Raw genomic sequence first — 20203 nt, 5'->3', positions numbered from 1 at the left:
CTCACGCTGCTAAATATTGCGTTTTCGGGCAACAACAAAGTTATATTATGTGGCAGGTGTCATTAGAGCACAGTTAATAAAGTCATTTCTTGAAATAATGGATAAACTTGGCACTCACCTTTTCGTGTTTCCCACGCTGGTCTCGTTGTGAACTCATGGCTCAATCGTCGAAAATCTAGGTAGTGATTATTCCAAGCTCGGATGCAAAGAGGCCTAGGTGTTATTCTGCGATATTCAAGTTTTATAGATTCATAAACCATTCTTGAAGATTAAACTTTTGCAAGTTAGGACAAAGGTGATGTAAAAAAGTAATCAGCACTCCGAATTTAAGTTACACTTCTTTTTTTATTACTTTTGTTGCAATACCACGTAACTCGTTCCGAAACATCACTTCACAATATAAAACATACTTGAAAATATCTCCCTCACTGTTAAAGTTCACATTTCATAAACTGACTACAATTTGCGTCTTTTTAACGCGACGACCAAAGCTCGACTCTCTAATAACCGCTTACGCGCCCAAAAATCAGAGTTACAAGCACGGCAAAGATAATAGTGACAAAAGAAAGAATACACATAAGAATAATATCATTGCAATATATACATATCGACGTATCGAAGTACCTCTACATTAATGAAATCAAATCTGAATGTTGTCACAAAAATATGTTAACTGTTTTACAGAAACACAGTAGAATATTGCTGGTATCGAGAAGTTGAGGTGAGGTGCCGTAATTCAAGTACCATTACAGGCTGTTGTGTAGCCACGTGGCTGAGCCCCTGACAACACAGGGACCGCACTCCTAATACCTGAGCTCTTCCCTTCCCACATACGCCAACTTCTCCGTGAAGCGTTCGGTAACCGCATAATTTCGAGGTGCCCTTGTGTCGAATGGCCGCCTCGCTCGCCTGGTTTAACCACGCCGGACTTTTGCTTACTGGGTTATGTGAAGACGGCCGAGAAGCTTGCAACAATTAAAAGATCGAATTCTCGGTGAAATTTCTATAGTTCGTCCAGAACATGACTGATTGAATGTTTGCATCTTTTTAAAATAAAGGAAAAAATTTGATTTCATTCTGCGTTTTATATATGATTCTCTCTGTTTCAGATGTATTTGTCATAAATATACACCGAATTTTGTACCTGTTAAAGTGTTCTGTGATCACTAGAACCAGCCATACATATTACTAGATGCAACCTACATATCTCTCCACATGCTACTTCAGATGTTTTAGAATATAGATAAATTTTGTGAGTGACTTGTGTGCACCTTTGAAGTTTACGGTGTCTTGATGACTATCAACATTATTTCATGACAGTTAATATTATAATCTGTGTAGATAGGTATGTCTCCAGATATTTGTGTACGTGTAATTAAAAATAGTTCTTCTGCTGGATAGCCTTATCTGTAATGTTGCTACATCCTCACTTCAGGGTATATCATTCCCACACCACTGAATTACACACAGTCTAGATTTTGTACCCAGTTAATGTTGATGGAGAGTAGCAGTTGGCACAGGCAAAACTCTAGTGAGCCAGCGATAATCTTTCTGTTGCTAAATTATCAGCAGTGATGAATGCTTCATGTGCAATCAGGATTGAGTATTGCCTCAAATTTGTGAAACTAATTCTGGAAACAACCATATGTGTTACAGTATGTTGTAACAGCTACAGTACAAAAAGGAAGAATGCCTCCTGTCTTGTTTGAATAAAATCTGTCTTACTGGAGACTTTCCCAACTCAAGAAGGGAAATATCTTGGCTAGCCCTTACAACACAGAGAATGTCCATAAATTTATGAGTAGTTATTATACTGGTTGTGTTACGAGCTTTGTAAGGAAGACCCAATAGTACATGATCATCAAACAGCACCTGACCACTGTCTTCGAATTCAGGAAGTTCTCAGTCACTTCCAGTGTCAGTTTCAGGTGATATCCCTGTAAGCAGCCATACCAGAGAATGCCTCACACGAAAGATACGTTCAGAAACTGGACGAAAAGGCTGGAGTATTGTGTAGCTGCAAATGGTCGTCATTTGTCCGATGTATAATTTTGTACCTTGTGTAAAATGTTCAGTTACGTTCTGCGATTAGTTCGTGTGTTATTCAAAACTGAAATTGTCAGAACATTGTGAAACGCCCTTTACTTAGCAAATCGCTAACCAGAAGTCCGCCCCCTGTGGATGAGTCAGCGAGTCTTTCTGGAAGCTCGCGTGACGTCACACTGCCGCCTGCAGTGTCGCACTGGTCCCCCTGGTGCCGCAGGCCTTTTGCCAGGCTGGCCGTCGGCTGAAGGGGCGGGGGTGGGGGGGGGCGGAGGTGGACGCCCGCCCGGAATAAACCCGCCCCTCCCTCGGGATCCCCTCCCACTGCCAGCCCTGTCCACCGGACACAGCGCGGACAGAGCCGGCAGTCCGCTGCAGACAGTGCGAGGGCTTCGAACCCACGACTGGCGGCTGCTGTGACGGCGCACCACGACCGGTGGGTGGCCGCGCTGACGCGGATGTCGACGCCGCTGTGCTGCGCGCACCTCGCCTCTTCTCCTGACGTCACCGCAGCTCCTCCCAGACACTCCAGACGGCGACCGACACACTGACGGCCTTGGACTACTGTAGTGAAAATCCTCAGCGGATGCGTACACGCCGCGAGCCAGATAAGCGGGTTTGTTTACGCCTCCGGCTGTGGTGTTGCCCTCTGAACGACCTTGAAGCGACATTAACATCGACCAGATTCTCGATTCGCTTAGGCAACGATATTTCCATTGCCTCGTAAGTAGTAGCGAGCGCCAGATAACTTGCCAAGTCTAGATCAGAGTCCGTTTCTTGTGGAAAATGCAGAGTGCTGTGTTGTGTTGTGTTTATATTACACAAGTGAGGGTGGAATGGTAGAAGGGTTTGGGATCGAATCCGTTGTTGACAAATAGCCTTCTCTGAGCTGATCGTCATCATATGATTGACGAATCATCGTCATCTTCGTCATCGTCATCATCAACAACAACATCAACAACAACAGTGTGAACCTAGTACGTTCCGTCTGTCCCTGTCTTAAAATTACCGACGATAAAAAGCTGTTAAGTGTCGCGATTCTAACCATTTGCGTCCGAGCTGGGAGCTTCCGTAGTGTCATGAATAACCACGAAAATCTCTGTAATCGGTCAGTGGCGTTAACTATTCCGACTGATTCAGCTGGGTGCTTTGCCTTATCGTTGCACTGAACAGGCAGCCAGATGACGCTGAAGTAAGGTCTGGTGGGATCCAGGATAGGTGTAATAGGACAGTAGCGGTTTCGTCGTATACGCTGTGTCGGACCTGGCGGTCTAGTGGTCTAGTGCGTGCTCGGAAACAGAAGGGTCGCAGGATCGAATGCCGGCCCCACCGCGGGGTGCTTCAGTCCGCCTGCAGTGTAGCCTTCACCGCTCAACGATGTGAGCAGCCGTCAGCAACTACACGTGGTTCGGATTCCACACCAAACTGCAGGTCTTCGATCCCCGGTTGGATAACTGGGATTGGTTAAGTATACGCAAGTAACCAAGTGGCGTCCAATTGACGTCCTCTCGACCGGTTGAGCCACACCTACTTACTGTTCTCCTGTATATTAACAACTTGGCAGAGACTACTGTTTGGAATCTCATATATGCCTGAAATGTGCATTTAACTCTGAGAAAGTTGTGCACTTCACGAAACGAAAAAAAATTGTGGTATTCTTTTGCTAGAGTATTAATGAGTCATGTCATACAAATATATGGCAGTCGTTAGGTGCAGAGGTATAAAGTGCAACGACCATTGTAACGAACCACTTTCAGTAAATGGTCAAACCACCATTGATGTATGTCAGCTTTCTGAATTTTAAACATGTTCATATTCATGTTAAATAGTTCTTGTGTCCGTCACTTAGTTGGTTTTGTTAGTTGCCTTCGTTGTATAATTCTTGTCGCTGGATTTTCCTGTACGAACAAGTCTGAAACTTTCCAGGATTGTAAAAGTTCAATGGATCACTAAATACGAAATGATAAATGATCGCACCTTAACTTCTGCAGTCTTAAACAATTCAGACAACTGGTTGACGAAAATAACTTCCATCTACTCCCGTGCGCTACAACCTTCAACCAAATATAAAGTGTTTCTTCTTCTTACAGAAGACTGACTCTTACAACTCCTACCCCTGCAAGCGAGAGAGAACCGCAATTACATTTGTAGGCAAAGAATGCAATTGTTTACATTTCTGGTGAAGTCAGTATTTAAATTAACTTAGACATATTTTTTTCTGTGTGTAGATTAACAAAATTTACTTGAAATGTTGTAAGTAACTTTATGAAGTTTACAGTTACGTTTCTGCTGACATCGAATGTAACCAGTAATCTAGAAACTGTGACATTTACCTTCAAACAGTGTCGGATGGGGTTGTTCTCTTACAGATGAAATGATCGACACCTACCGGTATCGGAGAGTTCATAAAGTGTACAAATATCACCCCCATACAGGGTAGGGCAGCCTACAGTATTAATTGGTAGAATGGTCAGAAACTGCACTGTGTTTGCAAAAGGGACTGCTCGTACTTGATTATTGCTCAAGTGAAGGCAGAGCAGGTGGAAATGTTGGAAAACGTTAGCTGGCAGAGACGCGATGAAAGACGCCGAAAAGCTCGCTGGGACATGCTTACAAAACCACAGAAACCGGTTTTCACAACAAAAACTGCGAACTTCCTTTCAGACGCCCTACTTATCTGTGCCGTCGATATCATGCATACCGTAAGTGATTTATTTGTCCGGTCCATCCACCATGGAACGAGAAATTTACACAGGCTGTATCATTTATCTTGAACACCCAGAACAGCTTTTTGTCCAGAAGCAAAGTACTGAGTGTATGATAAAAATGTTGTTTAACAACGAGGGGGGGAGGAGGGGGAGTGCCTTTCGTGTCACTTGTCACGAAGATATGAATAAAAGTAGGTATTTTTTTTTTTATTTCACCCTGTATTTTTTATTTGGTAAGGTACTTCCTCTCCTAAAGAGCTGACCAAAACGTATCATCATGAACCAGTGACGTAAACATGACGTTAAATATGTAGCAAAATCTTCTTGTCTGTGCAGTAAACTTTCCGTAAAAGCTTCCAGTGATTGATGCCAAGCGTTTCGTATTAGTGTGTATTATGTTATCAACGTCTTCAATACTTTCGTTCCACAGTGTGGTGTAATGGTCCCAAAGTAGATCAATAACGAGTACGGACTGTCGGCGCTCACTGTACGGCCGATATGCCAGCTACTTAATCGTTTTGCGCAGTTTTTCTCATTCCTTTTCGACGCTGCTGTAGCTCTCGGCACTGAACATTTTAGGTTTTTTTGGGTTCCTTTCGACTCGAGTTTTCCTAAGACTTGCATTTTCTATATTTCCGAGCATATTTACGAGTCATGATAGACGGCATCTTTCATTATTATTAAATTTTCAATTTAATACCGATTTTCATTTATATTCCAGCCCATACTCTTTATTGTCTCACTTTGGTTCCTAGTACCGTTCCACAACTCTACACGAGGACGCCCGGATCACGTTCCATCTAAACGTGTTTCCTCGCTGCACCAGTCTATAAACTTCACACAAAATTAACTCCTAACAATCACGCGCATGCGCTTATACTGATACGACGACGTCGCAGTCAAAACAAATTCTACGCGACAAATAGGGACGAACATAGTGTGGGCTAAATCATTTTCTACGCATTTCACGTAGTTATTAACGATTGAGCTCTGCGGTATTTTATTACACGGGAAAGTTCGACTAACGAGCAAATAGTTTTCACATCAAAAATTTGAGTTTGACTCTCCTGTACTGGCAGACAGAGCCAGTGCCCTGGGCATCTCAGGTCATTCACTTGTTGGTATCGACGGTAAACAAATGGATAACAGGTGAAATACACAACAGTCATTCAGTCGTTCAGCTCTGTATAGCTGCTTTTTCCTCGTGTTTCCATTTGTTTACTGGCAACTCCAGCAATTGGAAGAGTCACGTTATCTCGGGTAGCTGCAACTTTAGGGTAGCGCAAGACTTCCTGCAAACGTGACTTCATTTTGACACGCAGTATCGGCAATCGATGCAGTAGGCGCCATATTAATTTTTGATTATTTACATGTTTTGTACAATAACTTACAGTATCCCGTTTCAAAGTAATGGTGAACTGAATATCACAAACTAGTTACCACTATCATTAAATGTCAGACAATAATGCATCAACGATATAAACCTTCGAGAGGTACTATAACAATCAAGATACGAGTCCAAAATCACATACCAATATGTTAGTGTAATGGATAATGTCCTGGATTACGGTAGGTTCGCATCTCACTACGTGTTGATTTTCTTTTCTTTTTATCTTAGCGTTGTTAACACCTTCGGTGACTTTCTTATGAATGTTACACAAATATATTCTGTAAGTTTCGGTGTTATTTACATTTCCAACTGATTAGAGGACGAAGGACGAAATAAATATTTGGCGATTTGCTCAGGTAGAAAACTAGGAGGAAAACTTAAATTACTGCGATTGAAATAGCAGCAATAAAATTCATATTCTTCCTCGTCACAAATATTTGGCTCTTTATTTCCGAGTATGGAGTCATTTTCGTGTGTGTGGTTAGGCGGGAACCAAAAGGGACAGCTTAAATTGCTGCGAACGAAACGAGGAGCAGTAACACCCATATCCTTCCTTGTCAAATACCTGCAGTTGCGTGTGGAGTCAAAATGACGTCCCGTTTGCGGAAAGTCTTCTGAGATGAGTGTTGCCCGCAACGTAAGCTAGAACAAGAGAGTCAAACTCAATATTGTGTTATCTTTTTAATAAAGTCATGTTTACGTCAATGGTATGCTGTGATATGTTCTTGAACAGGCCCTGAAGAGAGAAGTAGATTATCGAATATAAGCTATAACATGGTATAAAAAATAAGTACTGCTGCTCATATCTTCGTAAAAAACAAACCGACGAGACGGGCAATATTGCTGATTACGTATTTTTATTCTTCTGGACAGCAAATTTTTTGCGGTGATCGAGATAAATGGGACAAGTTGTATAACATGACCGACTGTAACTGTGAGCCACCATTAACCCGGTACGCAAAGGATATACCGTACTTTCTTCATTTCGTCAAGTGCACGGCTTTGCATTTCTCTGTGGAAAGATTTACCAGGTTGATGGCTCTAGATCTAGCTGGATACTACCAGGAATTTACGGGATAAAATTTCCTCATAGAAAACTGCACTATTCAATAAAAACCTGAGATAACGGCTAAGTGATCAACATTCCTCCCTCCCCCCCCCCCCCCCCCCCCCGTTCCCTGGGGCGCGCGAAATGTCACCAGTATTTTTAGGCGACTCTCCACTTGCGATAACACACTATGTTCTGTCTGTTCAGATATTTTCGTTCTAGTCGCTAACCTGGTTAGGTATCTCGTAGGAGGGTATTTCCTGGAATAAGTGGCAATCTGGTAGCGAGTCAGAAGCGTTTTAAAAGTCTAGAAGCATAGAATCAAGGAGATAGTTACTTTATTCGTGATATTTCATAATGTTTCAACTGACAATGTATTCTAGAATTCTGGCAAGGGTAAATACGGGTGATGCAGATGGTCGGTTTGTGGATCAGTTGAATTTCCTTTATTCTGGATGACTACTACGTCTTTTTCGCACCTGTTGAGAGACCAGAGGTAAACTCTAGTCAGGAGTGGAGAAAACTGAGTGCAGCACTTAACAGAGATTCTTTCCGGCCCTGAATGGTGTTATCTAAGCTTGTGGAGAACAACACTGCTCTTGATTACTATGCAAGTCGTGTTATCAGTAGCACGGCAGTCAAAGGATGGCTTGCTGATAAGGTGGTGAGCATTTGAAACCTAATGCGATCAACATTTAATTGTGCCTTGACTATATGGCCGTTTTACGCCAGGTACTCAATGCCGACTACCGGTATACAGAAACTGACTCCTATTTTTGTAACGTTTTCCGTTAATACACTTTTTATCTGCAGCTTACATGCGGCCAGTGTACTCAAGATCTGAAATTCGCCAAACGGTTTTCTTAAAGCTGGTGTCCTTAGTGACTTGTATCATCAATGTTTCGTTTCGGGACCCTTTCTTGGGGATATAGGTTTCCAGTAGTTTCCAGTAGCTTATAACCGAGGTTTAGCTGCTGGATTACTGTAACCCTCGCACGCTCAAATTGACTCGGGGACACAGAAATTACTTCGCCATCGCACTACAAAAGGCTTTCTGCAGACGCCTCACCAAGAGACAAATGCTGCCCCTCAGGAATTGCTCCCCCATCAGTCGAGTGCCGCCCTATTCCATATGCCTCGTCGAAATAGTTGGTGCTACTCTGAGAGCGTACATCAGTGATCCTGCCGCTGCCATTTAGGTACAGTCTCGTAACGCAACTCTTGAATGAGATTTTCACTCTGCAGCGGAGTGTGCGCTGATGTGAAACTTCCTGGCAGATTAAAACTGTGTGCCGGGCCGAGACTCGAACTCGGGACTATTGCTTTTCGCGGGCAAGTGCTCTACCAACTGAGCTACTCAAGCACGACTCACGCCTCGTACCGAGCGAGGTGGCGCAGTGGTTAGACACTGGACTTGCATTCGGGAGGACGACGGTTCAATCCCGCGTCCGGCCATCCTGATTTAGGTTTTCCGTGATTTCCCTAAATCGCTCCAGCCAAATGCCGGGATGGCTCCTGTCAAAGGGCACGGCCGACTTCCTTCCCCGTCCTTCCCTAAACCGATGAGACCGATGACCTCGCTGTCTGGTCTCCTTCCCCAAAACCAACCAACCAATCACGCCCCGTCCTCACACCTTCGCAGGTAGGAGACGAGGTACTGGCAGAAGTAAAGCTGTGAGGACGGGGCGTGAGTCGTGCTTGGGTAGCTCAGTTGGTAGAGTACTTGCCCGCGAAAAGCAAAGGTCCCGAGTTCGAGTCTCGGCCCGGCACACAGTTTTAATCTGCCAGTAAGTTTCACAACGCAACTCTTGTTTGCGGATGAAATGTCACACACTTGGACGACAACAGACGAGTGAAGATTCGTACCCACCTGTGGCAGGATCGACAGGTCTCTCTTTCTCTCTCTCTCTCTCTCTCTCTCTCTCTCGCTCAGACTGGCATGAATTATTGCTGATAATCCGATTAAGCTCTTAAACATGCGAAGGGACTGTCGTTTCTTGGCAGAATAGTGTCCTTCATTATTCGTCCCGCTCGCATTGCATAGGAAATTACAAATGATTGAAAAAAAAAAGAATAGAACCTAAAAGGGAATAGAGGTTTGCCGCTATGGTCGCCTAAGCTGTTAAACACACAAACTGTAACAGCGTCATGGATTGCTTGAAATCACTTAAGTTGACTTCCTGACTCTCCGACTCCCGTAAACGATTAATTACTGCCGGCAGTAAGTGCACACGCAGCGTGTTTTACCTAGGCTGTTGTGATTTCACGAAACTGATAGATAACGAATGTAGATTAATAGTACACCACAGATTGCCTAAAGAATTCAACACCCATGTATAAAACAGCTTGAAACTTCCGATTATTTAATAAATGAGTTAGTGTGTTCATTATTAGACGTTAATCACGTAAGCGAGAAAAAGTTTATAAGAGGTTTCAAATAATGTTTAAGGTTTGCTGGAATTCGGCACGTGCTCTCACTATCAAACACTAACCTGGGTAATTTGCCGTCCGCTTTTAAACGAGAGATAGTTTTTCACGCATCTAAATGTTTATGACGTCATATCTGCTGAGCTCCGTGTTGGACAATGACATAAGTTTGCAGATGTGTTCAGTGGTACATGTGGGTACTGCCTGCACAGTGTGTTGCGAGTAGAACGCGTAGCAGACAAGTAGTAAATTAAAACACCGTGCCTGATGTTAAAGGTGTACTGCACACAACAAGCTATAAACTTTTTTCTTTTCACTATTCTGTGACGGGGGGTCAGCGAGAAAATGTTTGATAAGGATTTCCAAGTACTTGTTAAGTTTCTTGGCAGTCACTAAGCACTCTCGTTCTCAAACACTGGATAAATATAAACCGTGTATTAAGTTGCTCCGATTCAAAATGTCTAAACAGCTTCTAACTTCCGTACTTGTCTTACTGCGATGAATCTTTCTCATGAGATTAAACCTTTAATGAGCAGATTATGATGGCATTTTAAATTATAAATTCGGTATTAATTATATGAAATATTAATAATCAAACTTTTGTTGCTACTGGAAGCCGACAGATAGGCAACCTGCAGCTTAGGCCTTACGACCATACACAAGGTTAGTCGTTTACTAATATACACTGAAGAGCCGAAGAAAGTAGTACGCGTGCCTAATATTGCAAAGGGCTCCTGCGAGCACGCGGAAGTACCGCAACACGACGTGGCATGGGCTCGACCAATGTCTGAAGTAGTGTTGGAGGGCATTGACACCATGAATCTTGCAGAGCTGTACATAAATCCGTAAGAGTACGAGGGGGTGGAGATCTCTTCTGAACAGCACGTTGCAAGGAATCCTATATATGCTCAATAATGTTCATGTCTGGGGAGTTTGGTGGCCAGCGGAAGTGTTTAAACTCAGAAGAGTGTCCCTGGAACCACTCTGTAGCAATTCTGGACGTGTGGGGTGTCGCAGGGTCCTGCTGAAACTGTACGTCCGTCGGAATGCAACAATGCATATGGATGGATGCAGGTGATCAGACATGATGCTTACGTACGTGTCATCTGTCTGAGTTGTATCAGGGGTCCCTTACTACTCCAAATGCACACCAGCTTCAACAGTCCCCCTGCTGACGTGCAGAGTCCATGGATTCATCAGATTTTCTCCATACCCGTACACGTCCATCCTCTCGATACAATTTGAAACGAGACTAGTCCGACCAGGCAACATGTTTCCAGTCATCAACAGTCCAATGTCGGAGTTGACAGGTCCAGGCGAGGCATAAAGCTTTGTGTCGTGCAGTCATGAAGAGTACACGAGTGGGCCTTCGGCTCCGAAAGCTCATATCGACGATATTTCGTTGAATGGTTCGCGTCCTAGCACTTGTTGATGGTCGTGCATTGAAATCTTCAGCAATTTACGGAAGGGTTGCACTTCTGTAACGTTGAACGATTCTCTTCAGTCGTCGTAGGTATCGTTCTTGCAAGATCTTTTTTCGGCGGCAGCGATGTCGGCGATTAGATATTTTACCGGATTCCTGATGTTCACGGTACACTCGTGATATGGTCGTTCGGAAAAATCTCCTGATAATCTGCCATTGTAGCAGCGGTAACCGACCCAAGAACCGCGCCAGGCACTTGTTGTCTTATACAGGGTGAAAGGTATTTAAACCGACGAACTTTGCGAGGTTGTAGGGGACATCAAAACAAATATTTTTCCATAATGTGATTATTTCCTACGAGGATTATTTAAACCGTTGGAGGCCGTATTACGCTCTTCAGTTGATAGAGGGCGTATTACGATCTTCAGTTGCAGGCAACTGCTGTCCACCAGTGTAGTAGTGCATTGTCTCTGTTTACTGATGGAGCGATACACCTGGAGTGAGTACACTGATATGGTTGGTGCTTACTGCGTAGCACACCACAACGGACCTGCTGTACAGCGGGTTTATCAACAACAATATCCTAATCGCCGTATCCCGCATCATGCCAACGTCTGCGTGAGACCGGGTCATTTAGCAGATTACCTGGACAGGGATGCCGTCGCACGGAAAGAACGGTGCAATTTGAGGAACCTGTCTTGCAGCATGTGGAGTGGGATCCTTCAGTCAGCACTCGTGCAATCGCACATCACATGGGGACGAATCAGACGAATGTAAGAACAGTCCTTCGAGAGCAATTTTTACATCCATTTCAGATACAGCGTGTCCACAACCTGGAACCAGTTGACTATCCACCCAGAGCACAATTTTCGCAGTGGTACCTGGAACAGTGTGAAATGCATCCTACATTTCCATCATCTGCGTTGTTTTCCGATGAAGCAACGTTCGGGCGTGATGGAGTCTTCAACATGCACAATTCGCATGTTTGGAGTGAGGATAACCCACATGCCACAGTTACTAGCGCTCATCAAGTGCGGTTCTTCGTTAATGTGTGGATCGGTGTTGTTGGGGACTGTCTAATTGGGCCGTATCTGCTACCTAGTTGTTGTCTCTTGATCATAAAAAATGGAAAAGTGTTTGTTGGTTTAATTAATTTGCCGCCAGAGAAATGTTCCTCTACCGGTTTAAATACTCCTCATAGGAAAAAATGACACTAGGGAAAAATATTTGTTTTGATGTCCCCTACAACCTCCCAGAGTTTGTCGGTTTAAATACTTTTGACTCTGTATAGGGGTGCCGACCGCAGCGCCGTATTCTGCCTGTTTACATATCTCTCTCTATTTCAATACGCATGCCTGCACCAGTTCCTTTGCTGCTTCAATGTAGGAGCCAAGGCACTGAAACTTCCCATCATACTTTTTTTACGCCAATCCACGCAGCAAGGGAAAACCGCTGTTTGGACAGGGAAGCAGCTGTTTTCGATCCCTTCTTTTTTCTCCTTTATTAATAATAACGCGATGCTTAATAACGTGTTAAGAGTGTTAAGATCTCAATTCAAACCCAAGTTGCTCTGAAGCGGTCACTGCCACTCATCGAAGCCCTGGTGGGCTGCGTAAACGTTTCCGTCTGAGAGGCGCTTTGCACAAACAGGGAGTATACGAAAACGCATCTGCACGTTGGAACAGTAATACGCAGACAGATTTCAACACTCGTACACTCAGCTGTCCACCCGCAGATTTAACCTGTAGTCGTTGTGAATTATTCTACACTCTGCTGTAGAGTGTGCACTGACATAACTACCAGGCAGATTAAAAGTCTGTGACGGATGGGGACTCGAACCTGAGACGTTTGCCTTCACAGCTTTACTTCCGCCAAAACCTCATCTCCTACCTTCAAAACTTCCCACAAGCTTTAATCAGTCAGGAAGTTTCAGACCAGTCACACACCGCTGCACAGTCACAGATTCCGGAAACACACCAGGCTGTGGCTACGCCAAATCTCAGCAGTATCCTTTCTCCCAAGAGTGCAGGTCCCGCAAGATAGGCAGGAGAGCGCCTGTGAATACTGTAAGGTAGGCAAGTACAGGCTGATCCATTTGAGATGTCAGAAAAGTAAACGACTATATACAAGAAACTACAAAAATTTATTGGTTGTTACCGCTACGTACACGTGTTAGACAGTCAGAAGTTTGCGTCACAGCACATTAGTAATCAATATACCAGCCATTACGAATGCAGCAGACGTTATACAGTGAAGCGCCACTGAAACTGGTATAGATATGCGTATTCAAATACAGAGATATGTAGAATACTGCGGTACGGTTGGCAAAACCTATGTAAGACAGCAATTGCCTGGCGCAGTTGTTGGACCGGTTACAGTGCCACGTTATCGAGATTTAAGTGAGTTTGAACGTGGTGATACAGTTGGCGCACCAACGATGGGACATGGCATCTCCGAGGTAACGATGAAGTGGGGATTTTCCCTTACGACCATTTCACGAGTGTATTGGGAATATCAGGAATCCAGTAAAACATCAAACCCCGACATCGCTGCGGCCGGAAAAAGATCCCTCATGAACGAGACCAACGACGACGGAAGAGAATCGTTCAGAGTGACAGAAGTGCAATCCTTCCGCAATTTGCTGCAGATTTTAATGATGGGCCATCAACAAGTGTCATTGCGCGAACCATTCAACGAAACATAACCGATATGGGCTTTCGGAAGCGAAGGCTCACTAATGTACCCTTGCTGACTGCCCGACCAAAGCTTTACGCGTTACCTGGGCCCTTCAGCACCGACATTGGACTATTGATGACTGGATTCATGTTGCCTGGTCGGACGAGTCTCGTTTCAAATTGTATTGAGCGGATGTGCGTGTACGGGTATGGAGGCAACCTCATGAATCCAAGGACCCTGCATGTCAGCAGTGGAGTGTCCAAGCTGGTGGAGGCTCTATAATGGTGTGGGACGTGTGCAGTTGGAGTGATATGCGACCCCTGATACGTCTAGATACGACTCTGACAGGTGACACGTACGAAAGCATCCTGTCTGATCACCTGCATCCGTTCATGTCCACTGTGCATTCCGACGGGCTTGGGTAATTCCAGCAGGACAATGCGATACTCCAACGTCCAGAATTGCTACAGAGTGGCTCCAGGAACACTCTCCTGAGTGTAAACACTCCTCGCACATGAACATTATTGAGCATATCTGGGATGCCTTGCAATGGGCTGTTGAGAAGAGATCTCCACCCCCTCGTTGTCTTACGGATTTATGGACAGCCCTGCAGGATTCATGGTTTCAGTTCCCTTCAGCACTACTTCCGACATTAGTGCATGCCACACCATGTCGCGACACTTTTGCGTGCTCTCGGGGGCCCTACATGGTACTGGGCAGATGTACCATTAGTGGTTCACAGCAGAAACAACGGATGTCAGAATCGATTGCGCAGAGCGCTTAGTTCACAGCGCGAAGACTAAATGTGAGAAACCGAGTGTACGGAGATGGCACAAGGTATGGCGGTCAGAGTGAAAAGTTATCCCACTACAAAGTTTAACTGCATTAAAACTCCTACAAAAAGCTTCAGTTCATTTTTACAGTAGAGCTTATAGTTTGCTGTACCGTGGGGGAGAATGTGAAAATCTTGTTTGTGGTTTTGAAGGCACTGCAGGTTGCGGAAAAGCCAAGTGTAGGGATTGCAAAATCACCCTCCACACACACACACACACACACACACACACACACACTGGCCCAAATATTGCATTGGTACATATTAATTAATTATTATCGCCAAAGGTTGCGTATATAGCGGCAATGCCGAGAGTCCGCGATTATATTAGTGAACTGGTTTACTCTTTCTCCTCTCTAGGCCGGTGTAGGTCACTTGTACTCGAGAACAGACCCAGGCGATGAGTTTTCATTTAAATGAGCAGCGGCGAAGACTGGCGAATCGAGTATCCGAGTCTGCAGACATGGCGAGTTTGTGGATGATGCCATAGGACCCTATAGTGAGTTTAATTCGAGTATACAGAGCTCATTGTGAGCTCTAAGAGACACGGACCATCTTTTGGCCTCGAGTTGTCAGCTGCAGACGTTTACGAGACCCCGCCCCGGCGTTTCCACCTCGACGGCCGCGGCACCGTCAGGAATAGCCGCTATGCTTTACGGCGTCGACGGGCGGTCCACCTGCCCCGCCGTCCAGCGCTGTGCAGTTTCCGCCGGCAGCGGGCAGCGCGCCAGCGCAAACCAAAATAAACACGTCCAGCGGGCCGAGTGCGTACTCAGCCTGGCGGCTACGAGACCGTCCCTCCACCTGTGGGTTCCTCCCCCTCCTCCTCCTAACAGCTGCAGCCGCTGGTGCGTGTCCATAACAGTGTAACACAATCGTCTGTTCATAATTTCTGAGTTACCGAGTATTTGAGATTTATTTCTCTTTCTGATAGCCCGATGATGGTGCCAATAGCTGAAACGAAGGGGAAACTATAGCTGCTGTTGTTGTTGTCTTTTCTTTCTTTTCTTTTTTTCGAGGGTGTATAGCTCTACGTTATGGCTTAATGATGATGGCATACTCTCGGGTAAAATATTACGGAGGTAAAATACTCACCCAATTGGATCTCCAAGCTGGGATTACTCAGGAGGATGTCAAGAGAGGATTTGGAACAACAGTCGAACAGTCTGGAGAGTCTTTTCAGAGCACTCTCCAGACCGTTCGACTGTTGTTCCAAATCCTCTCTTGACATCCTCCTGAGTAATCCCAGCTTGGAGATCCGATTGGGTGAGTATTTTACCTCCGTAATATTTTACCCGAGAGTATGCCGTCATCATGTTCACCTTATAATCTCTTTTCAGTGAACATCAACAGAACTAAAGCAAGGGTATGTGTCCTCGGAGTCTTCCACGACGGCATACATGAATAAAACGTTCTCGGTTTTCCAGCCGCGTCAATTCGAATAAAATCCTCGAGCTTTCGATGGTCCTCTCCGCCATCGTCATCAGGAGTTCACTGACTGCCGGGGCTGCTTCCTTTTTTCTTTATTGTTATTTTGCACCTCATGCAAGGTGGGCTGGCAGCGGAAAAGTTTACTCCGCTCTTCAGCCACAAGCATTACAATAAAAGAGAAAATGAAGACAGAAAAGAAACAGACTGGTGGTTAAAAAAACAGTAGATACAATAATTAAAAACATGAAGCCGTTCACACTCGACGAAAAAACAAGAAAAACTGTCGGCACTGTGCACAAACACTGATGATTTAGACGGTACATGTGAACGAAGGAGCGTGGCGGCAAAAAACACTAAATCACAAACACGCCAGCACAGACACGAAAAACTAATGGCGACGATCTCCGGCGCGCAATGTCCACTGAACGTGTGTGAGTCTGGGGACCTGCCAGGAGGGAAGAAGGTGGTGGGGGAGGGAGAGGGGAGAGCAGAAATGCCAGTGGCAGAGGAGATAGTGGGAGGAATGGAGGTATGGGGGTAGGGGAAGCCCAGGGGAGGGGGGGGAGAAAGGGAGGAGGGAGGGAAGGGAGAGAGAAGGGAGAGAGGGTGCCCATAGGAACAAACACAGGAAGTTGGAGGGGAATATCAAAGTTGGTAGGAAGGGTAGATGGAGGGGAGGAAGGCATCATCAGGGAGGGGGAGCTGGCGGAAGCCACCTTGGGAGAGGGTAAGGAGGGTGGAGAGATGGAGAGCAGGTGGGACCTGGAAATACAGGCGCGGCAGGGGACAGGGGTGGGAGAGGATGTGAGAGACGAGCGGGCGAGGGGTATGTAGTTTACGGGAGGGGTAGAGGATCCGTATCCATTTGAGGAAAAGGAGGAGATGGGGGAACGGGATAAGGTCGTACAGGATCCGCGTGGGGGAGGGGAGACCGAACGATAGGCGGGGCGAAGAGCATGGCGTTCGAGGATTTGAAGGGATTTGTAAAAGGTAGGAGGGGCGGAGATCCAGGCAGGATGGGCTGCCGGGGCTGCTACGGTTTCTCGCTTATATAGGCATCACGACATCATCAGCAGCCAATCAGATAGACCCAATGTGGCATGCATAAGTCGACCCGGGCAGCTAGCGGAGCTATTGCCCGTGGCAGCACCGGCGACGTCAGGTGGCGCCAGGGGCAGGCGCCACGTTTGAAACTGCCGCTCCCGCGTCGCGCATCTGTCTTTGCCTTCTTTCGATGTCCAACACCCGCCCCCATGCCATGCTTAGTGTGTATCCCTGGTCTCTGTTGAAATTGTTGTTGTTTAACCGAATCTTGGCCGCTTCCTTTAAAATGGAGTCTCAATATGTAGATGCATGAGCCAACACTTTTGTATTTTCGAACTGTACTTTATGTCTGTTTTCTAGGCAATGCTCCACTATGACTGACTTCTCAAGCTGCCTTTGTTTTATATGACGCTTGTGCTCAGTTCAATTCTCCGCAACCGTGCGAATTGTTTGTCCAATATAGATGCTACCACATTCACAGGGTACACCATACACACCCGACACTCGAAGAGCAATGTTGTGTTTAATAGGGCGCAACATATCTCGTATCTTGGGGGCGGGCCGGAACACTGGTCTTAGCCCATGTTTCTGCAGCAGACGTCCTAACTTAGTGCTAGCTGCTCCACAGTATGGCAGGAATACAGCCCGTTTGGCCTCTTCTACTGATTCACCAGGTGTCTTTCATCGGCAGCCCTTGAAAGCGTTTGCGATGTCTCTTTTGCTGTATGCATTTTCCCCGAAAACACGTTTTAAGTTCTGAAATTCAGACCGTAGGTGGTCGTCGTTCAGATGGTTCAAATGGCTCTGCTCTGTATGGGACTTAACATTTGAGGTCATCAGTCCCCTAGAACTTAGAACTATTTAAACCTAACTAACCTAAGGACATCACACGCATCCATGCCCGAGGCAGGATTCGAACCTGCGACCGTAGCGGTCGCGCCGTTCCAGACTGTAGCGCATAGAACCGCTCGGCCACCCCGGCAGGCAGGTGGTCGTAGTCAGATATAATCTTGGCTCTATGAACCAACGTGTTCAGGACAGCTTTCTTGTGTACACGGTGGTGGAAACTATTGGCGTTCAAGTACCGATCAGTGTGTGTTGGTTTCCGGTACACTGAATGACCAAACTGGCCTCCTGCCTTCCGCTCAATCAAAACATCCAAGAATGATAGCTTGCCGTGCTTCTCCATCTCGACAGTAAATTTAATGTTGGGGTGGACAACATTCATAAAACAAGGGTAATGCAATTAAATCTGGCAATGAGAGAATTAGGTTAGAAAATGGCACACTGAAAGTAGGAGATGAGTTTGGTCAGTAAAATAACTGATGATGGCTGAAGTGGAGAGGATATAAATTAGATACAGACACTCGAAAAAAACTGCATTTCTGAAAAAGAGGAATTTGTTAACATGAAATTTCAGACTGTTAGGAAGTCGTTTCTGAAAGTATTTGTCTGGTCTGTAGTCTTGTATGGAACCAAAAGGTGGGTGATAAAAAAAAAGCAGTTCAGACAGGAAGATGCTATAAGATTTTGAAATGTGGTACTGTAGAAGAATCATGATAAAAAAGACCGTTTCAGCTTTATGATAAATGTTTACCTTATGATCCAACTGGTTTCAAGGAGTCAAAACCACATCTTCAGGGATATATATTTATTTCATGATGTAGTTCAAGTGATACTAGTAGATGACTCAGCATTCTGTCAGTTGTGTGGTTAGTACTTGAAGTAAGTCATGAAATAAATAAGTATCCCTGAAGACGTGGCTCTAACGCACTAATTCGATCATAAGTAAATATTTACTATACAACTGAAGTGATCTTTTTCATCATGATGCCCACAAAATTAAATTTGCTGTAGAAGAATGCCGAACATTGGATGGGTAGATCGAATAACAAATGAGGAGTTGCTGAATCGAATTGGGGAGAAGAGAAAAATTTACACACAATTTGATTAAAAGAAGGGATCGGTTGATGGGGCAAATCGTGGGGAGACAAGGACTTACCGGTCTGGTAATGGAAGGATATGTATGTGTGTGTGTGTGTGTGTGTGTGTGTGTGTGTGTGTGTGTGCGTGTGTGTGTGTGTGTGTGTGTGTGTGTGTGTGTGTGTGTGTGTGTGTGTGCGTGCGTGCGTGTGTGTGTCATAATTGCAGGAGGAGAGCAAGGTTTGACTACAGCAAGCAGATTCAAATGTATGTAGGCTGCAGTACTTCTTTAGAGATGAAGAGGTACGCACAAGATTAGCCTAGCAATGCACAGTTGTGTCGATCTCGTTCTGAATATCATAACAACAGCATCGATAACTCGAAGTCAGTACTCAAGTTGTTGAACCAAGCCGACCGCTGTGGCCGGGCGGTTCTAGGCGCTACAGTCTGGAACTGCGCGACCGCCACGGTTGCAGGTTCGAATCCTGCCTCGGGCATGGATGTTTGTGATGTCCTTAGGTTAGTTAGGTTTAAGTAGTTCTAAGTTCTAGGGGACTGATGACATCAGGCCTTAAGTCCCATAGTGCTCAGAGCCATTTGAACCATTTTGTTGAACCAAACGCTCTACAGAAAATTCACTTGTTGCTACTAACGAGTATATTTTGGCCAGGAGAATGACAAACTGACTGACATTTCCTTTACTGATTATCATCTGTTCATGATCTATTATCTACATCCATCCTTTATAGCTTCCGCTCTCTCTTGTTGTTCCTCTCGCTGCCTCATCCTACTAATATTCTACTTTTCCCTCCCTCCCTCCCTCCCTCCCTCACGCCCTCCCCCTCCCTCCTCCCGTCCTTCCCCTCCCCTATTCCCCCTCCCCTCCCCCTCCCCCTCCCCCTCCTCCCACCCCCCTCCCCCTCCTCCCACCCCCCTCCCCCCACCCTCACCCTTGACACCCATAACCCCCCCAAACAGACACATGCACACAATATTTTGTAAAGAAATTTAATTTTATCTCTATTAATTAACAACAATCGTTTCTTCTAGGTTAGCGCCGCCAATATTTGCCAAGTTGGAAAGTTGAAGATATACCTTAGCTCTATTTCTGGCAACCCTTATACAAAGCCACAGACCTTTCGTTGGCAGTTTCCAAATTGGAGGTCTTTCACAAGAACGCTATTACTGTGCTGATTGTATTACCAGCGAGAGACAGCGACGAATTAGGAATGCAGTTAGTTACCAGCAGTTACACGAC

This window comes from Schistocerca serialis, chromosome 10 (assembly GCF_023864345.2).
Source record: "Schistocerca serialis cubense isolate TAMUIC-IGC-003099 chromosome 10, iqSchSeri2.2, whole genome shotgun sequence".
Classification (NCBI taxonomy): domain Eukaryota; kingdom Metazoa; phylum Arthropoda; class Insecta; order Orthoptera; family Acrididae; genus Schistocerca; species Schistocerca serialis.
The sequence above is the reverse complement of the archived record's forward strand: the minus strand, read 5'-3'. Positions refer to the sequence as shown.